Source organism: Emydura macquarii, unplaced genomic scaffold (assembly GCF_026122565.2).
Source record: "Emydura macquarii macquarii isolate MOO-44397 ecotype Brisbane River unplaced genomic scaffold, CSIRO-AGI_Emac_v2 contig_2205, whole genome shotgun sequence".
In the NCBI taxonomy this organism is placed as follows: Eukaryota; Metazoa; Chordata; order Testudines; family Chelidae; genus Emydura; species Emydura macquarii.
This window is the reverse complement of record NW_027132342.1, coordinates 7,582,562-7,604,623: the sequence shown is the minus strand read 5'-3', so window position 1 is coordinate 7,604,623 and position 22,062 is coordinate 7,582,562. Positions and strand designations below refer to the sequence as shown.

At 41.8% G+C, this 22,062-nt stretch overlaps 1 long non-coding RNA gene across 1 annotated transcript in view; it reads right to left on the bottom strand.

The window, feature by feature from the left end:
- LOC137160627 (uncharacterized) overlaps positions 1 to 14,571 on the bottom strand; it is a 51,812-nt gene extending 37,241 nt beyond the window's left edge. Inside the window, exon 1 of the long non-coding RNA XR_010921945.1 lies at positions 14,373 to 14,571. This is a non-coding gene — a long non-coding RNA (uncharacterized lncRNA). The remainder of the gene's footprint in view (positions 1 to 14,372) is intronic.
- Between the last annotated feature and the right edge of the window lie 7,491 nt (positions 14,572 to 22,062).

The window sequence follows — 22,062 nt, the reverse complement described above, 5'->3', positions numbered from 1 at the left end:
AAAGTATGCAAAGCAGCAAGTGTTTAACACAAGAGCGAAGTGTGAGCGCTGGTGAGGAAATGGCAGCCCCTGCAGTCCTGAAGGGAGTGAGTGTGCATGCATCCATCCTAGATTTTACCTAGCTGGAGTAAAATCTATTCAATGGTAGAATAGATTTTGACCATCACCCCCTTGTCCATCTTAACACACTTGCTTCTAAAAGATTTGTCCCCAAGAACATAAAAGACAGATTGGAAAAAGTCCCAGTGACCATATAGCTACAGTTACATGAGATCTGGCCCCTTTCAAAGTAAGTTTTAACAAGAGCAGCACTCTGTACCCACACCCTTCCTCCACACATAGCAGTACTGAGACTTCAGACATTTGTGACTAATCACCTGCCACCCAACCTTATATAATGAAGACCCCCTGCTTTGCCCATGTCTCAACCTTGACCTACAGGGATCAACTCAGGAAAGCAGAGCTACCCTCTCATTCCCAAGCCTAAGCAAGCCTGCCAACAGGGGTGCTGGCAGGTTTCAGTGATACCTTCTGAGAATTGGACTGAGATCACCAAAAGCAATTCCTACAGGTCACCAGACAGCCTTTAGATTCCAAGAGCTTTCAGATATTAACAGGGGCTGGCGACCTGGATGCAAAATTCATATATATATTTTTAAACATCCCCTGGAATCTTCTGATCCCTTGTTATTTGTATATATTAGTGGGCTTTTTTTAACCTCCACCTCCTCCCCATGGGATGTTCAAAACCCATATGTGGTCTCTAGAGGGAGGCAAAAAAGGCCTGCTCTAAAGCTATGGAAGTCTTTCCATTGACTTTGATGGGCTCTGGTACCACACCATAATGAGTGGAGCATTTAGCAGAGATTCCTGCCATGGAACTTGTAAGATGCAAATCACACACGAGTAACTGTTCATGGCTTTTTTGTGGATGGCATTTGCAGAACTAAGAGTTCTGAATGCAATTGATTCTTGACCCAAGAATGCTCAGTTCAGAATGCAGCCTTTGACTTTCCACTGAGGTCCCAGCTACATTTTTATTCTGTTCTACAGTGGACTGACTGAGCCACAAGGAGGTCAAGTGATTTGCACAGGGTCACCTGGTGAGAGAGTGACTCACCCAAGATCTTCCTGGCTCCTAAGCCTTTCCCCTCCCCCACAGGACCCAAGGCTGCCTACTGAATAAAGTAGAGCCCTTAAGTAAACATGGTGTACATTTAGAAATCTTGTATTTGCTATGACTAGATAAAATACTTTGCACATTGCATTTGTGAATATAAAATAACTAACTGTGACACAGGAATCATTCACAGGTTGGTGAAACTGGCTTCAGAACAGCTCCTTCCCTTCCCACACCCTGTCTGCATCTTCCCCCTCCTCATCCCCTCCCTCTCTGACTGCCTGATAAGCAGCTTATTGCCAAGTGGTGGGCTGTCATATTAGGGGTAAGTCAACTCTTATTAAAATAACAATAGCTTGCACTTCTATAGCTCCTCTTATCTAAGGATCCCAAAGCATTTCACAGAAGTATTATTGCCATTTTACAGATGTGAGACTGAGGGAGGAACAGATAAATAGCGCTGAGCAGCCAAAGCTCATGAAGGACCTGATTCTGCTCCATTGTCCATAGTGAATAGTACTTTACAACATAAAACAGTCCCAGTCAATTCCATGTAAATGTGGCAGACTCAAGAATAGAAATCAGGGCCTCAGCAACCTATGCCCTGCTCTAAACATCAGACAACATTGCCTCCCAGCTCAAGACTGAGTTGTGATCTCACAGCTGACAGCTGAGTAGCAGAATTCTTACATCTTGCTAAGTGGAGGGAGGGACATAGACTGTGCTACAGAACTATGCTTCGAAGATGTATTTCAATGTCCACCTGGGTACTGGGCCAACGTATCTTCTATTTTGAGCTGCACTGTCAACCTGCAACCCCACAAAACAGTACATTTGATTCTACTTCAAAGTAAGCCTGTGGTAGAGGGCAGCTACTTTGAAAAGCACACAGCTCTTGTTATGACTACACCTCTGGCAGCATGCATTGATGAAGCCATAATCTTTGGTGAGATTCAGCATGACTGTCAAAAAAAATTGTATAAGATGTAGAATTGCCAATTTCTCTTGCACTCTTTCACCCTGATGGTGCTGGGCTCTGAACTTCATTCAAATTGTCTGAAATAGAGATGTCTTTGGATACGCATGTACTGTTTTACATGCCAAAGTAACTTATTTCTAGGCAGATCCCATCAAAAAGGATACTATTTGAAAAGTAGCTATATTGTGGTTGGTACCATGTGATGGCTGTTGGGAAGGCAGAGGTGTGTTGAGTAATGGTCTAGGTTCATTTCCTAGACAAGAGCCAGATCACAATGCCCTTACCCACACTGACTTGGCATCTTGTTCCACAAGTAGTTTCACTGACATTTGTAGGGCTCCTTGTGGAATAGGGTGCTACCTTTTCATTGTGAGTAAGGGGATAAGAATCTGCCCCTGGTGATTTCTACATTAATCAACACCAGTACACCTGGCATGAATTGTTGCCATTATTAGCAGTATTGGCAGGAAGACAGTTGAATTTCCATGGTCTTTTCAATCCTCTACCTTCTCATGCCTGGAGAAGATCCCTAGCTATTGGAGCTAAAGCACACTAACAATGCAATTGGGAGAAGCTACTGCAGCCACCGCTAATGCTGTACCACTGCATTCATTTATTTTTAATATATAATTAAAAGTATAAGCTTTAGTGTCTCAATTTTACTAAAAAAAAGCACACACAATATTTATTTGAAAGCCTGGACTTGGATCTGATCTGATAACTGTACATTTTAAAAGAACGTTAGTAAGTTACATTTTCCTGTTATCCTTAAATTAGGAATGCCAGGGTCGGGCAATTATGCCTTTTCTTTTATGAGCCCCACAGTAAAGACTATTCATGACTCTGCTCTCACATTACACCCGGCTACAGGTTTGATCCTGCACTACTGATGTTAATGGCAAGTCTCCTGTTGACTTCACAATAAGAGTCAGTGGAATTATAGCCATGTAAACCCTGGCTGAGTGACTGCAGAATCAGGCCCAACATCTTCAGTTAAGAGCATGAACTGCCATGTCCGTTCACTGGAGGTGTCAGAGAGCCCTCTAACTCTATGGAAACTCTTAGCAATAGTCCCCATAGGATAGTTCATACTTAAAACTTAAGAAGCAAAATCAAAAATGAGTTTGTTGTTTATTGGATCCAAATTCTGTTATAATTGTTTTGTTTTATCACAGCATCCTCTAGTTATGCACCAGAAAGCAGTACAAGCTGTGTGGAACCCAAAACAGTGAAAATGAAGAAAAGGGCAAAGATTCTGTTCTTAATGCAACTAAACATGACTAAGCTGGATAAATATGAAGTACCAATCCTTGTAGAAAAGGAATGTGTACTCAATGGATTGAAAGGGAAATTACAGTGATAAAATAGTGTTGTGGAGAAGAATTTATCTGGCAAAAAATATAATCTTGAACATCCCTGTTAGCAATTTAGAAGCAAATGCCCTCTTCGAACTTTGGGAACAAACTCAGAAGGAATAAAACACCCCTCTTTGGTGGGCAAAGCATCATGGATCACATATATCAGTTACATGTGATCAGTGTATAGACAACTTAGCAGTTTCACTTCACGCCACAGCAAAACAGTATTGCAAATTCCAAACATTCAAAATCATGACGCAGGCCACCCAAAACTCAAGATATATTTTTAAAGTCCCATCAATATAAGCCAAATAAATGTGGGGTTCTTTTTATTTGTCTCCTGGTGTTGGAGCATGTTTTCAGTCTTTACTCTGCAACCAGGCAGGCTAAAAGTTGCCTTCAAAGGAAAAGAAAGCAGAGGTTCCCAGGTAATAGCTGATCCCAGCTCCTGCTGAAACTAAGAAAACACACCAAAAGTTGCAACAGCTGGCAAAATGGGCCAATGCACATGAACTAGATGTAAGCTCTTTGTAGAAGGGCTTGTCTCTTTCTGTGTGTTCATACAGTACCTAGCACAGTGGGGTCGTGATCTCAGTTGAGGCCTCTAGGTGCGACTATAAAATTTATATATATTTTTCCATTGTAGTAGTGTTTAAAGCCCCTAGTCAAGACCAGGGCCCTGTGGTGTGGACCACTGGCCACACACAGGAAGATTGTAAGCTTTTTGAGGCAGGATTATCTCAATAAGACTGAAGGAAATGTAATTTTCTCCACTGCCACCAATTTTGGTGAGAAGTGAGCATATAGGTGCCCACTCCCATCAAGACTCTCCCTGGATCCTTTCAAGGGTATAGGTGCTCCCCCTCATCATAGTGCTTGTCAGGCAACAGTCCTCTGAGATAGCAGCAACAGTCTTTTCTATCCAGACAGCCACTGCTGCTGACCCTTCCCCAGTGAATGGACCTTCCTGAAGGGAGGGTGAGACTTGTACCCATGAACATAAAAATGGCCACACTGTGTCAGACCAATGGTCCATCTAGCCTAGTATCCTGTCTTCTGACAGTGGCCAATGCCATTTGTTTCAGAGGGAGTGAACAGAACAGGGCAATTATCGAGCAATCAATCCCATCATCCACTCCCAGCATCCGGAAGTAGGAGGTTAGGGAAGCCCAGAGCATGGGATTGCATCCTTGAGCATCTGAGCTAATAACCATTGATGGACCTATCCTCCATGAACTTATCTAATTCCTTTTTTAACCCAGTTGTATTTTTGGCATTCATAAAATCCAATGGAAATTAGTTCCACTGGTTGACTGAGTGTTGTGTATAGTAGTACTTGCTTGCGTTTGTTTTAAATGGTTGTCTATTAATTTCATTGGGTGATCCCTAGTGGTCTTGTGTTACATGAAAGGGTAAATGACACTTCCTTATTCACTTTCTCCACCCCATTTATGATTTTATAAGTCTCTAGCATAACCCCCCTTAGTCATCTCGTTTTTAAGATGAACAGTCTCAGTCTTTTTAATCTCTTCTCATATGGAAGTGGTTCCACGCCCCTAGTCTTTTTTGTTTCCCTTTTCTGTATCTTTTCCAATTCTAATACCTCTTTTTTGAGCTGGGGCAACCAGAACTGCATGCAGTATTCAAGGTGTGGATGTACCATGGATTTATGTAGTGGTAAAAACGTTTGTTTTATTATTTATCCTTTTCCTAATGGTTCCTAACATTGTCGGCTTTTTTGACTGCCACTGCATATTAAGTAGATGGAGACATCCTGGATAGTTCTCAGGAAGGAAACAAGAGCTTTCTTGAGTGGTAACAGCTAATTTAAACCCCATCATTATGTATAGTTGGGGATTATTTCTTCCAACGTGCATTATTTTACACTTAACACCGAATTTTATCTATCATATTGTTGCCCAGTCACCCAGTTTAGTGAGATCCCTTTGTAACTCTTCACTGTCAGCTTTGGACTTATCTTAACTAAAAGGAAGTGAGACAATTGGTGCCTCTTTAATGGTCCAAAATTAATGTTAAAATAAATGCAAGCAAGAAACCAAGATTGATCATTTACTTTCCTTGGCCCTAACTTCTTAAAAACTTTCATTTCAGTGGGACTTGGAAGTGGCCTGAGACTATTTAGGTATTTGTACACCACTCATCCCTATCTGTGGCACTAATTTCATAAAGACCACTGAGCACTGGTAAGTCAGTCACTACTGGAGCCATGCACATTTGAAAAACAATCTGTAGAAATTCATGTGAAAATTGTTGCCATTTGCTTTGCAGTCTGAGCTTTTTCATTGAAGACCTGGAGAAAGGAGACATTTGTGTTTTCCATAGAAAACTATTTTTGCTCAAAACCAGATCTCTACTGGCTCTTCGTAATGGGTAAAAGTATATATATATATATATATATACACACACACACACACACACACACACACACCCCCCTTAGTGAAACTTTTTACAGAAATGGGCAAAATTTCAAGCTCATAATGACAAAGCATGGTTTTCTAATAACTACTCATTCAATCATGAATATCACCTACTCCTCAATCACTACTGACCTGGGTGCCGATCCAAACACCTTGAGTTGAAGAGGTTTCCATGTGGGCAGTGGGTCTACTCATGTCAAGTTCATTGCAGGATCAGGGCTCCGGGCTGTGTTTGAACTAGTGACCCGGAAGTGAAAGCTTGTAAGTGAGGCATCCATTCCAGCTCTCTAGAAAAATCTGGACATTTCATATCCCTAAGGATTTTTGTTATAATTGCGTCTATTATACAATGCTAATTGGGTATCAAATTTAATTATAGGATGGGAATGAGCTGTCACATGATTGATACTTCCTTGATTTCAATTTCACTCTTACTGAAATTAAGTCTTATTGACTTAGCAAAGTTAAATAAAAAGGACTAGCGACTTTTTAGTATATTTTATGTTCTTATCACACATTACCTTTCTTCTCCTCATTCAATGGAATGCAAAGGACGGGTTTCAAATGCTTCCAGTGGAATGAAGTATGGTTAAATGAAAGAAGAAATAAAGTATTTATAGTTTGTAAAGGTGCTACATTTCTCATATGTTGTTTCACATTCAAAAAATGCAGTGTGAGAGAACTATGAAGAGCCCAAATGTCTTAGTCTTAGTTATATCACATGGGCACATCAAGTGGAGGGACATGAGTTGGGAAACCAACCTTTGGTCCAGTGGAAAAAAGACATGCTGAGGAGTTTGTGCTTTTGGTCATCAGCTTCTGACCATGAATGCACCTCAATTACTGGAGTACAGTCACGAATGGCTACCTTAATGGAGATGAAAGTCCCTGTATCTGATAATTCCATCAAGTCCACAGGAAATTGAGGGGACATTGAATCTTGCAAACAGCACCTCACAAGATCAGGCACAAAGTCAGCTCTGGACCATTGAACAAGTATTTCTATTAAGCAAAATTCATATGCACACCTTTTCCCATCAAGAGACTATGATCTTCAAAATTATTAATGGTTAGTCTTCATTTATGACAGAAGCATATACAAATCTTGAAATCCTGTGCCAATAACCTGTAGTATGGCTGCTCTAATAGTCTGCCCTCTGCTTTGAAAACAAATGTATCTGTTATCCAAATGGCAAATTCATTGGCCAGGAAAGGTAGAATAAAGCTCCCAATTCAGTCCAAGTCCCTTTCTTCATGGCTGGCTTTACTTTGAATCAAGTTCCAAAACAAGAACAAAAACTCAAGATACAAGGGATACACTTCCCCTTTAGTTATCCCTTCCTGGCTACAACAAAGATCAACCCACACCTGGACTTCCCTGACTGCTGCTCTTGCTAAGAAGCAGGAAGTCTTATATCTGTCTTCCTGTAGATCACATGCTTGCAGCTAGTTATATGCCCTGCAAATATATTGTCTGATTTTAAAGGGTCTAAGGGCCATAAGAGGTACAACGGGATGTGTACATACAACCCAAAATCCAGTGCCCCGTTACAATACCCTACCGTAAATGTCATGGTTAGTGCACTAATTGTCCTTTATGGAAAATCTGTGCTAATTGCTAGGCAGTTGGTCTGCTGACACTTCTACTGATTAAGCTAAATGGGATTGTTTCCCCGTCCTCCTGGCCCATCTCTTCCTTCCCCTTAGCATTGTAAACTCTTCGGGGCAGGGCCTGTCTTTCTATCACAAACACCCAGCACCAATGTAGCCTTGTCCTCCTCCCCCCACCCAATTCAGGGCCACAATGGAAATATTAAACAATTTTATCAGGCCTGTACGTTCTTGCAGCAGTATTGGGCCCAATCCTGCAATCTATTACCCACACGAGTAGTCCTGACTCATATGAGTTGTCCCACTGAAGTCAATAGGGCTGCATAAAGGTTGTTAATATAACTAGAGATTTCAGGACTATTCACTTAAAACAAACAAACAAACCCAAAGACCTTCATGAGGAGATTTATATTTCTACAAACAGATACCATGTATACAGGGCCCAGTTCTGTGGAGCTCTGAGCACCCTAAACTCCCACTAGCTTTAGAGGATCAGCCCTATTGTTAAGAACAAAAGGATTGATCCCAAGAAGCTCTGTGCATCAGTAACTTTTGAATTCCCTAGGAATTGTTAAATGTCTGGACATTTTTCATGTAACTAGGTGATTTCTGTAAAGTGCTTCACCCCTCTTCTTACTTACCCACTGTAATCATCAGTGCCATGGGTTTTTATTTTTTGGTATAATAAATGCATTTGTTTTGGAGGAAATCGTCATCTGTTATGACTTCATATTACATTGTATGTATCTATGACTCCATACTTCTTACATTCATGTTTACCCACTATCCACTCCATCTCTATTAGAGATGAACCCCCTGAAGCTGAAAGATCTGTACCTCCACACACAGTAGGAAAGTTCACATTCAGAGCTAAATTTTGCAACTCCCCCTTTCTCCATAATGGAGCAAGCCAAAATCTGGATCCAAAACACATCTGAACCCTGAGAAAGTTGAGATCTTGATCAGAAGTAACAAGTTGGCTCCTATCTACATAATGAGCTGAACAAACTACCCGCAAGCCAACCACCACCAGACTTTGGAATAGTTTGAAACTGGATCCAAAGTTGGTGGTTTAGGCCCACCCTTATTCATTCCTGGCTAAGTTACTTCCAATGTCCCATAGTCAGATGCTTGGCTGAGGTTAGGGTCAGCAACATCAGAACTGACTTTAAAAAAAAAAGAAAACAACCCCACAATCCACATGTAACCATTTTGGTACCCCCTTCATGAGAGGTAGATATGAAGACTGAAATATTTTTTTCCAATACGTGGGTCTGGAATTGGGTGTCAGCTCTTTTATATTTCAATGGATGCACAAGTTAATGCAAGAATTTCCTATGTGGATCATTGAAGTCTGATACAATAGCTACTTTTAGGTTGCATTCATATAAAGTCAAATTTGTTTTCTCTTGCCCTTCCCTGATTTGTGTATTAAGCTGACTTTAATTAAAGTCATGCACTGATGTCTAAATGTGAAGACTTTTTCCAGATTGCTAAAAATGTAGCCTTTTTATTTTTGTGAGTAATTGTTAAGAGAACTTCCATTAATTTCGTTCCCGATGTTCAAATATTTTAAAGCTCTATACATGCAAAGCTTTCATGGCAAAGAAACAAGCCTGATGCACAAAAGCAAGGACGGAGGCTGTCCCATTAAAGGGATTTATAAGTACTCTTAATATAGCTTTAGAAACAAACAATGTGTTTATTTAGATGATGGATGTCTGTTGAATAGTAATCTTTTCCTATGGAATATTTTAGATTTAAGAAAATCTAAGTTATTCAAGTGTATTTACATGCAGAGGAGATAGTTCCTGTAAAGTCTCAGGGGATACAAATTAGATTTTTGGAGTCTTAATATCAAAGGTTGCACAATGCCAGGTTTAGTTTCCTAATATATAATTGGCCATTACTTGCTAAGGGAAATAATTAAGCTGCTCATTATAATATACATCATTATGAAAAATGTTATCCTCTGTTTTTATTTACAATAGAGACTAAACCCTTGTGAAATGCCATCAAGCCTTAAATTTTAAGTTTCTGTCATGTTGTTCTTACTTATAAGCATTGCAGCAGTACTGGGTCCCAGGCTAGAGCAGGGCCCCATTGTGCTAAGCACTGTACCCACACCTAACTAGACAAAGCAAACAAAGGGGGGCCATTTTACAAATGGGGAGCTGAAGCCTGGAGAGATTATGGAACGGATCCTCAAAGGTACTTAGGTGCCCGTATAAATCAGTAGGAGTTAGGCACCTGAGTACTTTGAGGATCTGGACTTAAGTGACTTGCTCAAGGTCACATAGGAAGTCTATGGCAGAGCCAAGAACTAAACCTACAGTCCTGTGAGTCTCAGTCCCTTGCCATAAAACATAAGTCCATCCTTTCTACCATGTATTTTAGGCTAAAACCTGTGCCCTTGCCAGGGCCCAATCTTGCAAGGTGCTGAGCAACCTCCACTCCCATTAAAATCACTGGCATTTGTGGAGATCAGCACCTCACAGGGGGCACTCAGCACCACGCAGACTCAGTCTTCGTTCTTACTTACACAGAACTCCCATTCTTTTCAATCGGTGTTTCACCAGAATGAAGATTTAGGGCTTGATCCTGCTTCCTCTGAAGTCAATGAGAGTTGTGTCTCTATCATCAGTGGGAGTGGGACTGGGCTGTGTGCTTTCTGTTTCATCTAGGATATTAATCCGAATTAAACTAAAAACATAATTAGAAATTAACATCCATCTTGTACTTCAGCACCTCACGCAGATGAGCATTGGAAGTGCCATTGTGAATGGCAACATAGGTCCATCTAATCTGGTACTATGCCTGTGCCAGTGGCCAGAACATGCTGCTTCAGAAAAAGGTGCAGGAAGCCTGCAGGAGAGAGCTGTGCAATAACCTACCCACAAGGTAAATTTCCTAACTTCCATTAGCTAGAGTTTGGGCTCATGGCCTGAAGCATGAAGTTTAAATATTCCTTCCAAATACTTTTTTGTTATAGTGAGAATTACAACAACTTCGGATGCAACAGCAATATTGTAGGAGGCACGTGGAAACCACCAAAGAGCTATCAATCATGTTTATATAACAAATACAGCTCCTAAGTGATAGCACTCATCTATATATGTGAGAAATCCAGCACCAGAAGCATTGCTGTGCTAGTACAGTATATGCCAAAGACAAAAACTAAAATAAATCTATGTAAAGCAAAGAATCTAGAGCAGGTTTATCACACAGTTGTAAGCTTCTCTTTCACCAACTAGCCAGTTTAAAAATAAAATAAAATAAAAACATTGAATCCACCTTGTCTGTACTGTGTCTGGTGAAACTCTTTGAATGGAGAGAGCCTGGTATGGAATATTTTCTCCCCCAAACCAGCAGCATAATGGTATTTTAACTTGGAACTAAAATCCTGATAGAAAGGAATACTTAACTGTAGAGTGCTTTGAAGATGAAACTATCAATTAATCCTCAGGAAGATCTGTGAGGTACTTAGGGCCTGATCTAATGCCCATTAAAAAAGAATGAAAGTCTTTCCACTGACTTCAATGGGTCAGACCCTAAATGATGAGTACTATCTTCATTGTACAGATGGTTTAACCCCTGCCTCAGTTTCCCCATTTGCCAAAGGCCACAGAAGGGGTCGGTGTCAGAGCTAGGATTATTGCTGAATGCCTCCTGGCTTCCTTTATTGGGTTCTGGCCTACCACTATCACTGGGATCATATATATTTAAAATAACCTTCTCTTAATTCTATCACGGGAACATCACTTTATGTTTATGCAACATCTGCTGGATTTAAATGTGTTTGACAGAGTTTAACAAGCACAGCTTCACCCAAGTGAAAGTATAACTGATTTCTTTGGACCTTCAGATTGGCTAGGAAAGACTGAAAGATGATTTTACAAATAAAAAAAAAAATCCATATGATTTTAGAAACTAACCCAAAACCCACTGCAGTCAATGAAACCTTCCCAGTAGTTTTATCGGGTGATATCATGGATCGTATTTTCTGAAGTACTCAAGTAGAGCTAGATCATCAAGAGAGGCAGTCAAGTTATATTTTAAGATTTGACTAATTGTATTCGTTTTCTGATTATTTGCCAGTTTATAAGGCTGGGTAGGTATTTCAAGTATACCAGCCCATGGTTTTTTGAAGTCAATGGGAATCTTTTCTCTGACTCAAGTTGGCTTTGAATCTGGCCCTATACCCACATTCGTTACACGAGTCAAATAAAATGCTGGCAAGTAATTCCATTTCATTATTTGCCTTCAGCTCTACTCATTAACTACATTTAAAATAAGTTTGTGACTAGACAAGCATGCCAGGCGGAGAGAGCCTCAAACAGCAAGCATCGCTCAAAGCTATATCTAGTGGGGAGAGGATGAGAGAGAGAGAACAAATACATGTGACCGATGTTAGTCAATCGCTTAATGCACTACTAGAAGGCAGTCTGAATCTATGGTGATGAATGAGGTATAAGAACCCATACTGAGTAGAACAGAATGGTGGTATTAGACTCAAAGGGGAATGGGAAAACCTATTTTGTTTGCTGTGCCTCCACCCTCTGCACTGAGCAGTGGAACTAGAGCAGCTGAAGGTGAGCACATGTATGTAGCAGAAATTGCAGTGACCTATGTTTCCCAGGTACTCTGAGAAACACTGCACCAAGATTTCTCACTGACTTTCCTCCTCAGCCACAATGCCAAGCAGTGGTCAGAGAGCTGCAATTTAGCCCACGAAATTATCCTGAATGTTTCAGTCACTCATTTAAACGAATACAGGTCAGAACCGTCAGCTGGCATAAATCAGCAGAGTTCCTTTGAAGTCAATGGAGTTATGCCAGTTGACAGCAGTGAGAATCTGAACCTTCTGCTGCTCTTTGAATTACATCTGGCTGTGTTTGGAAATTTGTCTCTGATGCATTCGCACAGAAAGGGCAGGAACAGAATAGGTGGAAGCTTGCAAACTGCCCTTTGCTGAAGAAGCCAAAGACCCACAGAAAAGTAATGTTTAGGACTCATTTAGGCATTTAATTTTCCTCCTGGCTTCTGAAGGTGTCAGATTCACTGTGATTTCTGATCACAGGGTTCTTTGTTGGGTGCATGTGTGCGGTGGTTTGTTTCTAAATCTGGCCCAGCTGGACACTGCCAGATGGTACAAAAGCTTACCGGAATTTCATTTTCAAATAAACCACAAACTTGGACAAGCTGATGTTGTTCCATAGCAAAAGCCACAAAAACATGACAAAGTGATGTTGATGCAACTAGAGAACATGTCGAGAGAGAGAGAAAACCAACCAGTCTCATCTGAAAGAGCTCTTATACAGAAGCTATACACGCCGACCCCACTGTTTTGGAAAATGCTTACTCATAAGCACAGGGAAAACTGCACTGTAGCAAGGCTATGGCTTTAAAAAAATTCCTCTAGAGCTGGTGTCTGCACAGCAGAACATTGGCAGAGTGACACAAAAACCACATCTGGTCATAAACTTTGTGATTTTGTTTTTAATGCTCATGAAAAACTGATCCCCAGAGGCTGTCTTTATCCCCAGGGCAGCTACAACACAGGCAGGGGAAGAGCACGCACCCCTCCATTACATAGCCACTCAATGCAGGGGGCGAGAGGATCTCTGTGCCCCTTCAGTCCTTGGCATCTTTGAGACTTGCAGCCAGGGGCTAACGATGGTTGTTTCTTTGATAACATGGACATTTATCCATTGGGAACGGATTCACATAAAGTTGTTACAGCTGTTGGTAGCCTACTTTTCAGATTCTATTGCCTTAATTGGGTTTAAACTAGCAGGTTAAAGACAAAAGGGCTTTATATCCATTGCCCAACCCCCTAAGCCACATACTAAAATATCTTTGTACACAATTACTATCCCCCAGAAGCACCACAGCCACTCACATGCATGAGAGATGGGGTCTTTTGTTATAGCTGTGTTCCTGCTTCTGTGAGACAAATGGAGCTTCCAGGGAGAAATGCAGGATCATCCAGGGTCTTTGTAAAGGGCCTCAAAATGGATGACTATGTTCCTGTGGCAGACCCCTGTGCAAGTTGGGGCCTGAGAGCCTCTGTTCCTTTCCTGGGAAAGGGTAAATTGTGCCTGAAATCCTTGTTTCCTGGTTGGCAGTTTCTTGTGGAACCACCTAATGTCAGAGCCACCACAAGATATTCCACTAGCCACATCTAAAATAGTAAGAGCTTTGTTTCCATTTTAAAGTGCATCTTACTAGTGAGCTGCTGCTGTGACCTGGCCCTTAAGATACCTCTGTCTATTTGTCTGCTTTTCATACCCACACTGAGTTCTCTCCAAACTCCACTGGTTGTTTCAGCATAGGCCAGCCCCAAAAGAACATTCTTTTAAATCTAAGAAATCATGAATCTCTACCCATGAATCTAGTCCAGCATTAAAGAGGATCACTCCACTGCCTCTTTTCTGCTAAACGCTGTTAATTGTTACCCTTACCTCAGTCTCCCAAGCCAGCCCCACCCAGTTTGTCTGTTTTGTCCGCCTGTTGCTATGGAGATTATAATTCCTACCCCAGAGGACACACATTCTGTACTATATGTCTGTACAGCACCCAGCACAACAAGGTCTGGATCCTACTCACTATTGTAACAGCAAAATAATAAAGAACAAGCAGTGGAAGTTGTTATTAAATAAGGAAAGAGATTAAAAGGAGAACTTGGATGAGAAGAGATTAGCATGAAACGCATGAGATTCGACCAGGAACTTTTAGAAAATAAGGGTGGAACTTAAATACATAAATACCCCTTTAAAAAGTCACAACATTAAAGCAGCTACCTTTAAATTGGCAATATAATACATTACGGCACCCATTCTGCAGACACTTACTCACATGCCTACCTTTATACACACAAGTAACCCCAAGGAAGCCAATGGGACAACTCATGTCACACATCGAGATGTAGGCAGCCAGGCATAGTGATCAGAGCAGGAGCCAGGAAGCCAGTAACCAGAGCCAAAGGGTCAGGGTCAGGAACCCAATCCAGTAGGAAAGCAGGGCTAGAGCTGCAAGCATTACAGCTTCAGACATAACTCTTGAACAGGCAGAACTCACTTGTTGCTGTGAGGCTTCAGAGCAGACTTGCTGACTTCCTCAGTGAACCAGGCAAAGTGGTCAATCAGATGGCCCTGCTGTGACTCAGGTGTGCTCCTAGGCTGCCTGGCAACTAGGCAGGCACAGCTGCAAGCTCTCAGTCCTGATAAGTCACATGAAGTACTAACTTGAGCTATAGTCTGTCCAGCTGCACAAAGAATGAGCTCTATCCTGGAGTACCTATACTGATTAAACATTTTTCCTCTAATTCAGTTTCTAAAATACAGGCAACCAGGAGCTTAACCAGGGAGTATGTAAGTGATGAATTAGCAGCAGTAGAGACTGTAAGGATCTGTCCTTCAGACATAAACCACTCAGAGCCACTTATTCTTGGACCATCTCAGTCCCTGGAATATGAGACCTTTAAAAATCTATCTTTCCCGCCCTTAAGGCAACTTCCTATTATCAGTGAAAGATATGATGTTGTTACTATTTTTTCTTTACACTTTCAAGGTTTGGGGATAGATTTCAATTACATCTTTATAAATAACTCTCTATTTCACGCATACCTGTTCATTCTCTTCCCTAGTTAGAATCAATATTGCAGATAATTATCTGTCAGAGCATTTGTACATCACTTGGAAGTGATTAACAAGTAAGAGTCTTTTTATTTAAAAAAAATGTTTTCAGTGAATTAAACGACAATAAGAGGTAGCAGATTGATGGTAGCTGGAAACTAAAGACCTATCTATCCATAACCTAATTCCTCCACACAGCCCCACAAGTCCTGAGATTGAATGACCATCTCCCATGGTGATTATTTTCTTCTTCTGCTGCTCTGATCATGTCATCCACGCTCAAGTTCATGGGTTCACTTTAAATGTCAGCATTCAGTGCCGTCTCCTCATCATGGCTGCCACACCTTAGCCCTTGTTTCTACCTGCGTCCCAGACTTTGCCAACTCTTCTTACTTTGATGCTTCCTTTCTCTCCTCACATTTGCTCCCTTATGCCTTCTCATCATGCTGTCTGGAACCACTTTTGCCCCACAAAGCACACTCCCTCTCCACCTTCATATTGCTCCTTAAATTCCATTTCTTCCTGCTGGTTTTCCACACCTGACCTCTCCCCTATGTTTCCAGCCCTGCGGAGATCTCTGTCTTTCTCAGCCAACATTTAACATTCCTGGTTCTTCTCCTACATGACAACAGCTGAGTACCTTGGAAACCAAACGTGCTCATTTTACTGGTAACTTGTTCTGCCCCTCTCCCATTTGTTTCATCCACCTGTTGCATTCTGGCATAACCCTACATGTGAGTTTTCCTTTGTTCAGGGACTGTCATCTTCTCAGCCATTTGTACATCATCTAGAGCAATGGGGCCATGATCCTTGACTGGGATCCCTCACCTCTGTTGTCAGATGAGTAATTAATAATAAATTAACTGAGAGGATAGTTCAAACCCCATGCTTGATATGTATAAGATCTTTCCACTGAGGCCACCCACAAAAGAGTAATTTTTAACAGTGATTTTAGTAATGTGGACACTTGAATACTGGGAAAAGGGCTGAGGGCAGCAAACTCATTTCAAATGGGGCACTAAATAGCAATAGTTAATGGTTGGGACCCCTACAAGGTGGCATTTTTGCCATCCTTTCAGAGGACAGAGTCCACCCTAGTTCAATGAGTTTGCAGCAGATATCCTGAACACCAGATAAGTTCCGCTGAAGCTATTAATACTATGTGGAATTGATCTGGAGGGTATTGCACCGACCCAGTGCTAAAGGATGGATTTCTCCCAGAATATGCACGTTAACACTAAGAAATACACCTTGCTAGGGAGTATTCACTTCACTGGCATGGGATTTGACAATGGGGTAGTCTGTTTTTGTGAAAATAGCCCTCTTGAACATGGGAAAAAAATTTCTTTCTTTTAAGGGGAAATTCACCTCTGTGCAAGGCCCTGCACATAATTTCTACGTTAAATACAGGGCCTGAATGGAAATTAACTGGTGCAAATGGCCTGGTGCAGGCCTTCTGTATGGGGTGAATTCCACTCTTGATGTTTCCTTTAAGCTTCTTGTTTGTCTGTGGTTACAGAGTAAGTGATCATAACTGTTTTCTCTTGTCTCCCTGCCCATCCCAGTGTAACCACTATGATCCCAATCCTCCAACTGGGTTTGTATTGGTAGAACCTTCCACTCATACAAAACCCCATTAGGGTGTGTCTGAATGGATACATTTGCAGGATCGGGGTCTTTATATGCAATATGTCTGATATTTCATGTGTCTTCAAGTGATAGGCAGCTACTCCAAATAAACCTCAAATTGCTCGTGCTCCTTTTCTTCTTTTGTGTTAAACTCAGATCTCGGATAAGACGGCTAGAGCAGTTGCTCCACAGCTCTCTCCTGTGTTTTGCACGGTAGCTAACAGCTAATAAATCAGAGTGTAGTGTGTATAAAGTACTGTCTACCTCTTGCTTCCCTCTTTGCCAAGTTGCTTGGGGTGCTACACAAGATAACATTTTTTTCAAACCCAGGCCAAATCCTCAGCTGGCGTAAATCAGCAAAGCTTTTGTGAGTGGAGCTATGCTGATTTACACCAGTTGAGTTTCTGGCCCATGAAATTAGATTAAAAATTACCTTGTACTGTTGACGCAGACAAGAATATTTATTTATTATTACTATATTTACTATTATTTATTATTTGCATTAAAATAGTGCCTAATAATAATAATTAATAATAGTGTCAAGACTGAGGACCCATTGCACTGGACAGGCACAGAATAAGAGTTCCTAAATTTACAGTCTAACTAGACAACTGATGGGAGGAGAAGCAGAAACACTCAAAGGTGAAGTAACTTGGCCAAGGCCAGCAGGTCAGAGCTGGAAACAGAACCAGCTATACATCTACACTACAACAAAAAAAACCTGGCAGCAAGTTTCAGAGCCTGGGTCAACTGACTCGAGCTTGTGGGTCTCATACTACAGGGCTAAAAATAGTGTAAACATTCCCGCTCAGGCTAGAGCCCAGGCCCTGAAACCCAGCAAAGCAGGTGGGTGATAGAGCCTGGGCTCCTGCCCTAGCAGGAATGGCTACACTGCTCTTTTTATTCCTGTAGCACGAGCCTGGCAAGTTCAAGTCTGTTGACCCGGTCTCAGAAACTTGCTGCTGCAGGTCTTTTTCTGTAGTGTAGATCTACCCTAGGTCTACTGACTCTCAAGTCACTGGAGCCTGAGATCCACTGGACCACACAGCCACCCTTATGTGACATCGATTTTTAAAAGGCTTCACAAGCACGAAGAACCTGACCCATGAAATTCAGATCAAGAACTGAATCCAAATGTGGTGAACTTTTTGGATCTGAGTATTTGGTTCAGGTGCATCTCTCCTTTAGGTGTGTTGCATGTAGCTATGATTCTATTTCCTATGCACTGAACTTTTAAATGTAAGGTTGTATGCCTGTGAAAGTGCAGGGCTATAGGGATTTCAAGGTGGAGTGAGAAGTACATTACTTTCTCTCATTCATGGAGAGTTTTATTTGTTCTGTCTTCCTCTAAACTAAAAGTCATCTAAACTAAATGTACATTAGGTGTTCCTTGTATACAGAGATAAAAACAATAGTAGCTGACTCAATCCATCCCTAAGCCCTCCCTACCTAGTTAGGCAGCTCCCATTGTTGTAGTTGATGGAGACTATACATAGATTCGTAGACTTGAAGGCCAAAAGGGACCATTAGACCATTAAGTCTACCGAACTTCATAAGAAAGAATGTTTTTTGGATTGTTCCTGGGTTGTTTGGGTCACTTTGGTTTCTTATATGAAACACAGTTCAGAGAAAGTCTCAGCACTAACCTGCCGTAATGCCAACCAAGGACAGTTGGAGGGAGGAGATGTCAATTTCAATTTGGTATGTTTAGGAAAAAGGTAAAAGCTGGCATTGCACCTTTCATTGCACACATATAGAACACATAAAGCTCTATTAAACACCCCATTTTTCAGAGATGGGCCCAAGATGCACATTTGAATCTAGATTTCAGATGCCCCAAAGTTCATGGCTGTTCGGATCCATTGGTTTCCTTCTGGCCTTTGTAGAAACAGAAGCTGTGAAATTCAGGTCCAGATCAGGATCTGGATTTAGAACAATATGGTGCTTATATCTGGAGTTTTGTTTCTAAGATCCTGTCTACATTAGTGAAACTTGCACAGGTGCAAACTGGAGACATCTACTGATACAAAGTAGGGCTTGCAAGAGTCAGCTAAACTGTGTAAGTCTTGCAATATTTGATGTTTTTCTTAAATCCCCAGCTCCTGGAGTCACGGGATTGCATGAAAATCTCAGCTTTCATTGAAAATAATAACAATTAAAAAGTTATACAGAAAAGCTTGAAAATATGAGTTTTCAAGAAATTAAAAAAGAGATCAAACAAACCCCCAGACAGCAAATAAACCCCTGAAAGAATAATTATTTAAAAAGTCCTCATGATTTTGAAGCCAATTTCATTATTTTTGGGGAGGGCTGAGTTATGATTTTTGTATACCTGGGGTGCACAATACTTCTGACATCAGTGCACATTTGTATGAAAATTTTCCTAGGGCCTATTTGGGTATGTCGACGCAGCATTTTGGAGTGAGCGGGAGAGAGCCTCCCTGCCCCGGAATCTAGGCTTGGCCCAGCAGGGTTCACGCTAGCACTCAAAAAATCGCTGCATACACTGGGCTTCGAAGCCTAAGGAGCTGGGTGGGCTTCAGAGCCCGAGCTCCACCCCAAGCCTGAATATCTTTACAGCTATTTTTAGAGGACTAGCCTGGCCCTGCTAGGCCAAGCCTGTCAACCTGAGCTGGGAGGTTCATTCCAAAATGCTGTGTTAGACATACCCTTTATTTCTGCTTTAGCTCACTGGGCTTCTCCGGTGAGAATCCTTGCAGGGGTGAGCTTGCTATTTCAATTGACCAAGTCTGGCAATGACTAATTCAGTTTCCCATCTGAAGGACTCCACACCCTGGCGTGGGATGCAAACCTCAGCATTACATAAGGAGGAGCTCTGCAGCTGCTTCTTCAAAAGGAGACTGAAAACTTTCCAAGTGGCATCCCCTGCCAGGAATGAACTTACTTACTCCTCCTCCACCCACTGCTGCAAGCCCCATCAATGGGGAACACACACATTAGGAACTTACTAAGAGGGTGCGGTCTCTGGGGGAATCACTGCTCAGCTGGTGCTACCGAACGACTCATTCTTCATCTCGTTGCCAGGCGCTGCAAGTAATAATAAACTCCTACATGCCGATGGCTCTGATGTTATCTCTTGCGGAGCTGTACTAGGTGGGCGCTGCTAGCTCTATGTGCCAGCTCAAGTGAAGTGGCATCATCCCAGTTCCCTGCTGCCTGGCCAAGTAAAAGACATAACCGTCCACTTTGGGGATTACAAAGGGAATGGGTCCATCGGGGGTAGTTTTCTCATCTTGTTATATAATATCTATGACAAAAACAGAGTAGCAGAATGTTAATGTCTCAGACACCTTGTTTTCTACGTCATGCTGATCGTTCGACTGCCTGTGAATTGAGTTCAACTGGCTGATCATTCCTGTTCTCTTTTCTGTTCATTTCTTTTGTAAAATGGCTGCCCGTGCAAGATTTCATCTGCATCCAAACCAGGGCTTCGATCCTGCAAACACTTATACATCTACACAGCTTTTCTCATGTGAGTAATCCTGTTCACTCCAATGGGGCAGCTCATATGAGTAAAGCAGCAAGTGATGCTGCAAGCATGTGCGTGTAGGAGACAGAGCTTTATTAAATGTGCTGGGAGGCCAGTGTTACATACTGAGGGTCCATTGTTTGTCTAGCAGCAGCCAGTCCCACACTTGAATTTCAAACCTTTGGTCCTGGTCAGTCTAAGTCCTTCTTGAAACCTAATCCTCCTTTATCATTTCCATTCAGCATACTGAAGGACTGAGGTGCAGAACTAGGATCTTTCAGCCTGAACTGGAACCAAAACTACACAGGTAGTTGTATTTTTGAAAACAAAGGGCCTAATCCAGAAAATTTTCCTCACTGGAGTAGGCAGATCCCACTCAAATGAAACTATGTATGACTCATCGAAGTAATGCTTGCAGCAGATGGCCCAAATTCCTTACCCCAGTTACTAATAACACCTAAGTCTATGTCTATGCTTGGACTGAGGTATGATTCCTAGCTGGCATAGACATACTCACACTAGCTCTCTTTGGGGTAGCGTGCTAAAAATAGTAGCATTGCTGGGGTAGGACTGGCAGCAGCAAGAGGTGCATGGGCTAGTCATGTCAAGTACAAACCCACCTGAACTGCATGGGTATATACTTGGAGCAACTAGCCACATGGGAGGGAGAAAGGGTACACTTATCGGGGCCCGCTCCAGGCTGAAACCCCATTACTATGAGGAAAATTTTTTTCATGGCTCATGAGATTGTATGTATGGGATGAGGGATTGTGGTATGTGTATGGGAGGAGGCCCATGTTACAAGTTTGTACTGGGCCTGAAAAAATTATGCTTGGGCCCTGCCCATGCTACCCTGGCTACACTATTGTTTTTAGTACACTAGCTCAGTTAGACCTGGGAATCACGCTCTTAGCACTAGGTGTAGACACACCCTTCAATTGTTATTAATACATTATTAAAGCACAAAGAATTTTAACCCTCTGTCATGTTATTACTCCTGACACCATGAATTGTGAGGCCATAAGCAAAGAGCCATGCCTTAAGCAGTATCTAGAGAACATTTTGAACAAAAAAATCCCTTTTTTTTTAATTCTCCCTACAACACATCCTGGTCCTGTCTGGTAACTGTGGAGGACCAGGAATTCTATAACCACACCACAATCTCTAACTTGCTTTCCCCTGTCATTGACGTTTCTTACTTCTCAGGCACTGGAAATGAGATGGCTGCTTAAACTCTCTGCGGAAGCTTCCTCAGCTGGTGAAGAACAGTATGGTTCCATTGATGTCAGAAGAGCTCTGCCAGTTTGGAGCAGCTGGCTCTCTGTTTCTAGTCGAGACGGGGTTCCAACAGTACAGGGAAATATTTAAATTTCACCTTTCTCCTCCCTCTCCTCCAGGAAAAAAACCTCCCCAATTTCATCTGACTGCTTTTTAGATTATGAAAACATTTCTATACATATTCTGGCTGCTCTAATGTAAGCTGCGGACCCAACCAGTGTCCAGAGAATTCCAGCATGGAGGAAAGGGAAAGGCAGTACAAACGTGGCTTAAGAACAACATCCCCCACTACACCACATCCTCCATGGACTTGCACTAAGTGCTTCTCCACTGGACCTCAAGCCACACACCGTTTTTTCTCACGTATTTTATTAATCTGTCTGAAGTCTGTTAAAAATGAGGCTTCTGGTTTTTGGGGTCATCCCCTTCATTCTTCTTGAAATCAGTGTGTATTTTCTAATACCAGTAGAGACTGAGCAAGTTCACTTGGAACCTGCACAACTTCCTCCTGACCGGTATATT